The 9,237-nt window shown below is 39.4% G+C and overlaps 1 long non-coding RNA gene across 1 annotated transcript in view; it reads left to right on the plus strand.

The window, feature by feature from the left end:
* The window catches only part of LOC106726001, a 14,885-nt gene extending 11,631 nt beyond the window's left edge, over window positions 1-3,254 (plus strand). Inside the window, exons 3-4 of the long non-coding RNA XR_001362018.1 lie at window positions 1,954-2,058; window positions 2,975-3,254. This is a non-coding gene — a long non-coding RNA (uncharacterized LOC106726001). The remainder of the gene's footprint in view (window positions 1-1,953; window positions 2,059-2,974) is intronic.
* Window positions 3,255-9,237: the final 5,983 nt, after the last annotated feature.

Below are 9,237 nucleotides of genomic sequence, written 5' to 3' on the forward strand. Positions count from 1 at the left end.
TGCACCGGGCCTCTAGTCTATATAATAAAACCCTAATATGCAAATTGACTGAGTCCCTATGATGTACACTGACCACCAGGGGACAGATACTCAATGCAGGAGCTGCCTCCTGGTGGTCAGTGTGCTCCCATAGAGGGAGGACTGCTCAGCCAGAAGCCAGGCTCAAGGCTGGGGAGTGCAGCCGCCGTGACAGGAGCCTCTCCTACCTCTGTGGCAGTGCTAAGGAGCAGCGAGCAGACAGGCGGTAAGGAGTGAGGGGTCTGGGACTGTGAGAGGACACAGGCCGGGCTGAGGGATGCCCCCTGCACGTGCACTGGGCTGCTAGTAGTTAATAATGCTGCAGTACTTATTTGAAAGTTGCTAGAAGAATAGATCTTGAAAAAATTTTTTTTTAGATCACAGTTAAAAGACGTTAATGTGAGAATTGTTTTATCTACCCATTTAGGTCCAAAAGAAAGAACCCAAATTTCTGAACCTTTCAGGCCACTGGGAAATTTTTCAACAAGTGCTGATCAGAGATATTCATTCATGGCTTTCTCCATGTTTTATCTCAAAAATAGCTTTCAATGTCCAGTGAATTATCCTTTAGTTACTTTATCTTAAAATGAAGGGTCTCTATTAGATGATCTCTAAATGCTTCTAAGTCTGGAACTATATAATTTTATGACTCCTGAGTATATTATTGTTGAAAAATATTTTTTAAAATTTCTTATTCATGGTCCATTAGCCTATTTCATTTAGTACTTGAATAAATACAAGTTGCTCTCAAGGTAATACCATCACTTTCCTGAATTGGCAAAGAGGAGAAAGAGCTCAGGTCTGTTTTACCAGTATACATCAATTCTTTATATTCATCTGAGAGGTGATATAGTGCATTTCTAAAGAAGATAATGGATGCAGTTAAGACAGGGTCAGGCAATGCACCTAGACACCGAAATCTTAAAAGCATGGTTACAATTTTTCAAATAATGACACTTCTAAGCTTAGCAGATAATAAACACCTGAAATTCTAATTTAAATATTTAAAAATCATTTACATTATATGTATTCTTAACTATTGGTTCTTCTCCTTAACATAACTAATCAAAAGTCACCATAGATAGAATCATCTAAAAAATGTGGGCTACTTCTAATATTTACAAACCCCAGTAGTAAATAAAATGCCCTGAATCACAGAATAGTCTTTGAATAAGAATTTATCTGATTTTATTCCTTAACAATTTGAAGATTACCTAACACTATTTATGGGGCCCTAGAAACTCTTTTTCTTCCATTCAATGAAAGTCTGAAAGTTTCAATAATTAGATATTGTGTAAGTTGTTGTATTCATTCACACACACACTTGAAATATATTGATTGAGTGTTTACTAAACACAAAGACAAAGGCCCTAAAGGTATTTTGTTTTCTGTCAAATACAACAGCATATTAAAGTCTATTATAATCAGTCTTTTCAGTCCTACATATGTCAATGTTGTTTAGTTATCAGAACATTTAAGAGCAGGTTTTTTTAAAAAAATATTTTTTAAAATTGTTATTGTCTAAAGTTTTACATATGTCTTCCTTTTCTCCAATTAACCCACCACCACCACCACCAGCATCCATTCCCACCTTGGGCAAGCCCCCACCGTCCAGTGTCTGTGTCCATTGGTTATGCTAATAAGAGCAGGTTTTTAAATAAGAAGCAGAGGAAGTTGAAGACAGGCCATGGTGAAAGGACACAAGAAAAGGAGATCATGAGTGCCAGAACACAACATCTACCTTACTTCAAAATTGTATTGAGTACAATTCCTGCTGAGAAGAGAGCAAACATGTTCTGTTAATAAAATTTGAGAGTTGTATGGTGGATACTAGTTATTTTATAAGTAGGGCAATACCAGTGGCAAAAGATGCCACATCAGGGAATAGCAAAGCAAAGAACAGACAAACCTTAATGAAACATACTTTTGTTGTAGTCTAATTGAAGTCCCGGCAATATGGAACTACTGCAGAAGAAGCCGTACACTGTCACCGACCAAACCACAGCTCCTGACACACATACTGACACTGATTTCTCAAAGGTGAAATTAAAACTTCTGTTTTGTTCTTGTAGTTGTTGGTGCCTTCTTTTGGTATAGTCCAAAATAAACACCTAATATTAAAAACATAAGCAGGAACCAATAAATAGCATAAGTCAGTGTGATGATGATATCTTAGCTACTATTTCCCGCCTTGGTCTGATTAATTTTAGGATGGATGAACAAGATTAATGAGGTTTGGGTGCCTGAAAGTTACTTTCAGAACCCAATATATGTTTTAAGGTAACTACCGGGTGGTTTGACCACATGTTGGACTGATCAGGGTCTTGAGAGGAGAGCATTATGGACATAAACAAAGACAATTCAAGTGAGAAAACACAGAGGCTATTTACTCAGGGTTTGCTATAGCGAGTGAATCAGCCACCATCACTTAAATTTGGTGTAGACTCACAGGCAGACCACGGAGTAAGAAAACTGTAGTGAAAAAGGGAAGGTTTCAAGTATGCCCTAACTGGAGGTGGTTGTAATGCGGAAGCTGGTGGTAGGCTATCTAGACGTGGAATATCCTACATTACTAATTAGGGAGGCATATGTGTTTTTTTTCTGATTGGTTATGAGTTGGAAGTAGGAGCAAAAATGAGGGAAGCTGGCAGATACTAAGTCCTGACTGTTCTGAACTAGTTGCTGCAGACATGGTGCTTGGCTTCCTGGACGCACTGCTGCAGAGCCTGTGGGTGGGCGTTCTGTTGTCATATAAGCTGGCCATTGTCTGTTTCTGTATTGAGTCTCCCAGCATTTCATAGGACAGATCAATAAATGTATATTTCCACGTGCACCGTGTATTATCTGAGTCTCCATCCACATTCTTTTTTTCATTTCTGAAAGAGGAAGGAAAAAAAAACAACAGGATATAAATAAATAATCCTGAAAAGGAATTATATAACATTTGTTTTGACAGCAACAATGTTGAATGCCTCATAGGGTGACACTTGTGAATTTTGTATGCTGGGAAAAGAAGCAAGAAAGGGCAGAAGTTCAAGATTCTCCCATTCAAAAATGTACTTGAACATTGACACCAAGAGGAGTCTTTGCTTTCTGGGCTGAAGACCAAGGACATTTCAAATGCCTAACTCAATAAATGTCACTAGAATAAAGGAACGGGAGGCATGGGGCATACATCCCCTGAACATCCTGCTGATTGTACTCACCAGTGATGAAGAGTGCCCATCTGAACTTCTGAAATTTGTCAGATCAGGTGGGTACATAATGCCAATGTCGTGAATGGTTCCCAGGTAAGCCTGGCCTGGTTTGTTGCAGCTGTTTTGTTTTTGTAAGTGAAATCTACTCCTACCCGCCTACACACCACCCAGTGTGCACCCACGTGGCCCCATTAACAGAGAAAACCAAGGCAGAAGCTGTGCCTCTGCAGCTCTCGCTCTGTTCTGCCTGTTTTGAGAGCTGCTGGGCACAATGATACTTCTGAGTTTGCTTTCAGAAAGCCATGGTTACCTCCGGCTCTCCCGGACTGAAGCTGACCACTGTTCCCAATCATGGCAGCATGGGAAACAACAAAGACAGTGTCGTGCATGCAAATGTTTCACAAAACGATGTGATTTAAAAAAGTTGCTTGATACTAATAGATAAATACAGTGGTGCTGTGGGGAAGGAGCTAATTGTTTCTCCCTTTTGGAAACCTTTCCATTTCTAACATGGTGGCAGATCTCCAAAATCTACATAACGAAGGGGAGAGGGTGAATGAATAATGCAGGATAGTATAAAATCTGAAAGCTGTTTGTGGCTAGCTTTGGAATGGATTATGGACTTTTTATAGCTTAGCTAACACTGTGGTGTTTTTGGTATATCCTGATACAGAAATCACTTAAAAATTTTTGGTCGTAGACCAAGGACAATTGAGAGGGAAGAAAATGAAGGTGTCTGCTGGCCAACAGAGAGCATCTTAACTGGGATTAAAATGTACCCCCAACTTCTTCACGGCTTTCTTCTGTTCCTCTCAATAGGATGTTTGCTCTATTGAGACTTCATCAAACATGTCTCACTTCCCCCAATCTTACCTCATGCCTTTGCGTATGCTCTTTCTCCTGCTGGTTCAATTGAAAGCCCATCTCTTCTGTGGAAGATTCTCTTATGGCCACCACCACCCCCCACTCCCCACCTTTCTGGGCTTCTGTTACATCTCAGTTGTAACACAGAAACCTTTCTAAAGATATAGCTTTGTAATTCTAATTAGTATTAGATTCTTTTGACTAAGGGGCTGTTTCCATAGGCATGATTTAATGTAAAAACCCTTACACATTACTCTATTCCAAAAATGTTTTTAAATTATTTGATAGATAATCTCCTCTTGGAAAACTGCTGATAAAAGTTAATATTTTTTTGCCAATAACAAAGATATAGGTATATATAGAAGAAGCCTCAAACCTCTATTAAATGTTTAGTTGTATGAAGTGCTTTGCTGGGTCCCAAACGAATGGAATTTCACATAAATTTCAGGAACTAACTTTATCTGTCTTTTTTGTGTTTCTGTTTGTTTCTTTTTAAGATCCAGAGCTCTTGGAACATGTCATGAAACACTTCAAAATATTTTTTAACATGCAGTTCATCTTTCTCTTCTCCAATTCAACTAACATGAATTTAAGAGCTAGATGAAAAATCTTAATTTTGCCACTTGCTCAGGCATCAATAACATCTCTAGGATTTATTTTCCCCTTTGGTAAAAAATAATTAATAACACCTATCTCATAGAGTAGGTATTAATATAAAACACTTAAGGGTGAGAGTGAGGATTAAATAAAATTATAAAATGTTATTATTATTGCTTATTTGTACATATCCTTTTTATAGTTTTGAAATCTCCTTACTGAAAAGTTATACAGACTAAAGAATGAAGTTATTAAATCCTTAGTCCCAATTCTAGATGAAAAACTCCCTTAGGAATAATATGGGTATGAACTAATAGCACAGTGGATATAAATCAATGGATGGTAGAGATGGGTAGGCTGTACACGTATCCCAGATTAATGCACGTTTTAAATTTCATATAGATCTTGTGATTAACATGGGCAATTATATTAAGTTCATCGATGCTTTTAGCAATTTTAATAGTGTCTATATTAACAGATGTCTGAAAAGTACAAAGGTGGAGAAAAACTCTGTTAAGCAATTTGGATGTTCTTAATGAAGAAAACGAGCACCTATTATGTTCTTCTCTCTGTGCTAAGAAATACAAAGATGCATAAAAGCTAGACGTTACCCTTAAAGAGAACTTCCTTTACTCTGATACTATGAAGAATGGGATTAAAATAGTTTGATGAGGGGATTTTTCTAGTAATAATATTGGTACAGATTCAGAAAAGGTTTGAGAGATTAAAGGAGGAATTTAGAAGAAAAAATTGGAGGAAATAAATTGCTACCTGCAATAGTACTGGTATAAGGAAAAAGAAGCAGTCTAGGGAAGGGTTTGATAGCATGACCTGCTCCCAATTGCTGGGATGGATAAATTTACAAAACTGGGTCAGGCACTGCTGTGGAAAAGTATTTCAAATTATGATTTAGATTGTGACCACTCAAAATGTTTTATGAAAACAATGGATTGGATGATTTTATTCAGTGTGTCACTTAATTGGAGCCCATTGTACAACAATGACATACTATGTGGCTCTCCAAGATATAATACTCAGTGTCAAAGCATAATGATGAACAGAATGGAAATGTGACCCTACTGATGCTACTTGTATAAAAAGTGGTATAAATATAAATGTGTGTAGTATATACATTTATATATGGGGTTTTTTTGCTAACTCAAATAGAACCAATGTTTGGTATTGGGTGAGTTATTGTCATTGTTGAGAGTCTCCAAAGTGATTTTTAACAAATAGCAGATTTCCTCTTCTTCACCAAAGCCATTAGCAGTTTGAGAAATGAAATAATAATGGAGAAAAACTCACTTTCATACAGATTTAGGTCAGTATGGAGTAAGTTGCAGAGGATGAGACTCAAATAGGTCTGCTAAGTAAACCTCAGAAAGAGGCTGATTTTCTGGTGGATGAATATCTTCCTCGGCCCAATTTCTTACCACCTGCAGGAGCAGCCGCCCTAGAGAACCAGTGGGCAGGCTGTTCCTTGGGGATGGAAAGATCCAAAGCAGGAAAAGGAGGGTAGAAGGAAGTCAAACATGCCTATTCATTCTGGTCAAATTTACCGATATTAACAACTGTACCAGCATGATATTTCTTTAAAAGCAGAGTGAGTAAAGGAGAAAACAGAATCAGAATTTTCTCATAACGGAAATCTTTCCTCATGGAGGCCAACAGTGAGAAATGGTCCCCTTTGGCAGTCATTTGATGCCTTCCTATAACATTTTAATTTTTACCATGGCAGATTTTACCTTTAGAGCAATTCTAATTGAATATTATTTAATGTACATTCTTACACTTTCATTTTATAACCCTGAATAACAATTAGAACTGTCTAAAAAATGGAAAGAAGGCCATGCAAGTCATTCTTTCATTGACTTGCTATATGCCAGGAATTATTTAGTTCTTGGAGATACAGGGCTCTTTGGCAGCTCTGAAGAGATTGGGTCCTAGGGGGAGAATAGCAGCAGAGAGGCAGCAATTGTGTTTCTCTTCACTGGAGCTGTCATAAAAGTAGAGGTCTAGTGATCCCCTGGTAGAAGATTTAGGTAGACTAGGATATCAGACCTGAAAATGACTTGCAGTTTGAGGCCTCTCGATGAAAACAAAGCTCTTTGTAGTATAATTTGAAGTCAAGGAGTGTGATACTTCTAGCTTCATTCTTTTTTCTCAGGATTGCTTTGGTTATTTGGGGTCTTTTGAGATTCCATACAGATCAAATTGTTATTTATGATTATTCATTGGGGTTTTGATGGGGATTGTATTAAATCTGTATATTGCTTTGTATAATATGGACATTCTAAACTATGTTGATTTTTCTAATCCAGGAACACGGTAGATCTTTCCATTTGATTGTGTCTTTTTCAATCTCCTTTAATAATACTTTGTAGTTTCCAATATATAGGTCCCTCACATCCTTTGCTAAGTTGACTTATAAGTATTTTATTATTTTTGTTGCAATTGCAAAAAGGAATTGTTTTTTTTCCATTTCTTTTTTTTTTCATTGTTAGTTATAGCAATGTTTTGGAGTTTTGTACCAAAATATATAAGGAACTCATACAACTCAACACCAAACAAACAACCCAATTAAAAAATGGGCAGAGGATCTGAACAGACACTTCTCCCAAGAAGACATACAAATGTCCAACAGAGATAAGAAAAGATGCTCAACTTCACTACCACTAGGGAAATACAAATCAAAACTACAACGAGATACCACCTCACCCAGGTTAGAATGGCTATTATCAATAAGACAAGTAATAACAAGTGTTGGAAAGGTAGTGGAAAAAAGGGAACCTTCATTCACTGCTGGTGAGAATATAAACTAGTATAGCTACTATGGAAAACAATATGGAAGCACCTCACAAAATTAAGAATAGACTCAAGATATGATCCAGTAACCCTTCTTTTGGTATCTACCAGAAAAATTTGAAAACATTTATTTGTAAAGATATATGCACCCTCATGTTCACTGCAGCATTATTCACAGTGGCTAAGACATGGAAGCAACCAAAGTGTGTACACTGAGTGGCCAGATTATTATGACCACCCCATCAGTGCTTTATTGACACTTCCAAAAATACTGAATATTGAAAACTTCCTAAGCAAATACTCTCAAGGTTTTATTATTATTACTAGAGGCCTGGTGCACAAAAATTTGTACACTTGGGAGGGTCCCTCAGCCCGGCCTGTGCCCTCTCGCAACCTGGGACCCCTCGGGGAATGACCACATGCTGGCTTAGGCCCACTCCCTGGGGGATTGGGCCTAAGCTGGCAGTCAGACATCCCTCTGGCAGCCCGGCAGCCCTCAGGGGATGTCCACTTGCCAGCGGGGAGCAGGCCTAGCTGCAGTCGGACATTCTTAGCACTGCTGAGGAGGCAGGAGAGGTTCCCACCACCACCGCTGTACTGGCAGACATCAGCCTGGCTTGTGGCTGAGCAGAGCTCCCTCAGTGGGAGCACACTGACCACCAGGGGGAAGCTCCTGCATTGAACGTCTGCTCCCTGGTGGTCAGTGTGTGTCATAGTGACCAGTGATTCCCAGTGGCTCTGCTGTTAGGGTCAATTTGCATATTTCTCTTTTATTATATAGGATAGAGGCCTGGTGCATGGGTGGGGACTGGCTGGTTTGCCCTGAAGGGTGTCCCGGATCAGGGTGGGGGTCCCGCTGGGGTGCCTGGCCAGCCTGTGTGAGGGGCTGATGGCTGTTTGCAGGCTAGCCATGCCCCCAGCGGGGACCCTTACCCCATGAGGGTGTGGCCAGCCTGGGTGAGGGGCTGATGTCTGTTTGCAGGCTGGCCACAGCCCCCAGCCACCCAAGCTCCCAGTGGAGGCTGGCTGGAAGCAGGTATCTGGGATTTATTTAGCTTCTATAATTGAAACTTTGTTGCCATGAGCGGAGGCCACAGCCGGCTCAGGGCTGGCGGGAAGCTTGGCTTCCTCCATCACTGGGGCAACCAAGCCTCCTTCTTGCTCCAGCTCCGTGGCTGCAGGCCGCCATCCTGGTTGGGTTAATTTGCATATAGTCACTCTGATTGGCTGGTGGGCGTGGCTTGGGCGTAGCAAAGGTATGGTCAATTAGCATCTTTGTCTTTTATTAGTGTAGATCATTTGCATAACTAATTCACTTCACTGTACTGATGGGGTGGTCATAATAATCTGGCCGGTCATAATAATCTGGCCACTCAGTGTATTTCAATAGATCATTGGATAAAGAAGATGTGGTGCACATATACAATGGCTGACTAATACTCAGCCATAAGAAAATATGAAATACTGTCATTTGTGACAACATGGATGGATCTTGAGAATATAATGTTAAGCAAAATAAGTCAGACAGAAAAAGTTAAGAACCATTTCACTCATGTGTGGGATATAAAACAGAAAGCAACAAATGAGCAAACAAGACAAACAAATAAACAAAAACTTACAGACACAGACAACATTATGGTTGTTACCAGAGGGAAGGTGGGTGGGGAGTAGTTAACATAAAGGGGGTCAAATACAGGGTGTCCCAAAAACATGTATGCACACTTTTAACAGCCAATAGCTCAATTGATGTTTCTTT

Source organism: Myotis brandtii, unplaced genomic scaffold (genome assembly GCF_000412655.1).
Source record: "Myotis brandtii unplaced genomic scaffold, ASM41265v1 scaffold209, whole genome shotgun sequence".
Lineage (NCBI taxonomy): Eukaryota > Metazoa > Chordata > Mammalia > Chiroptera > Vespertilionidae > Myotis > Myotis brandtii.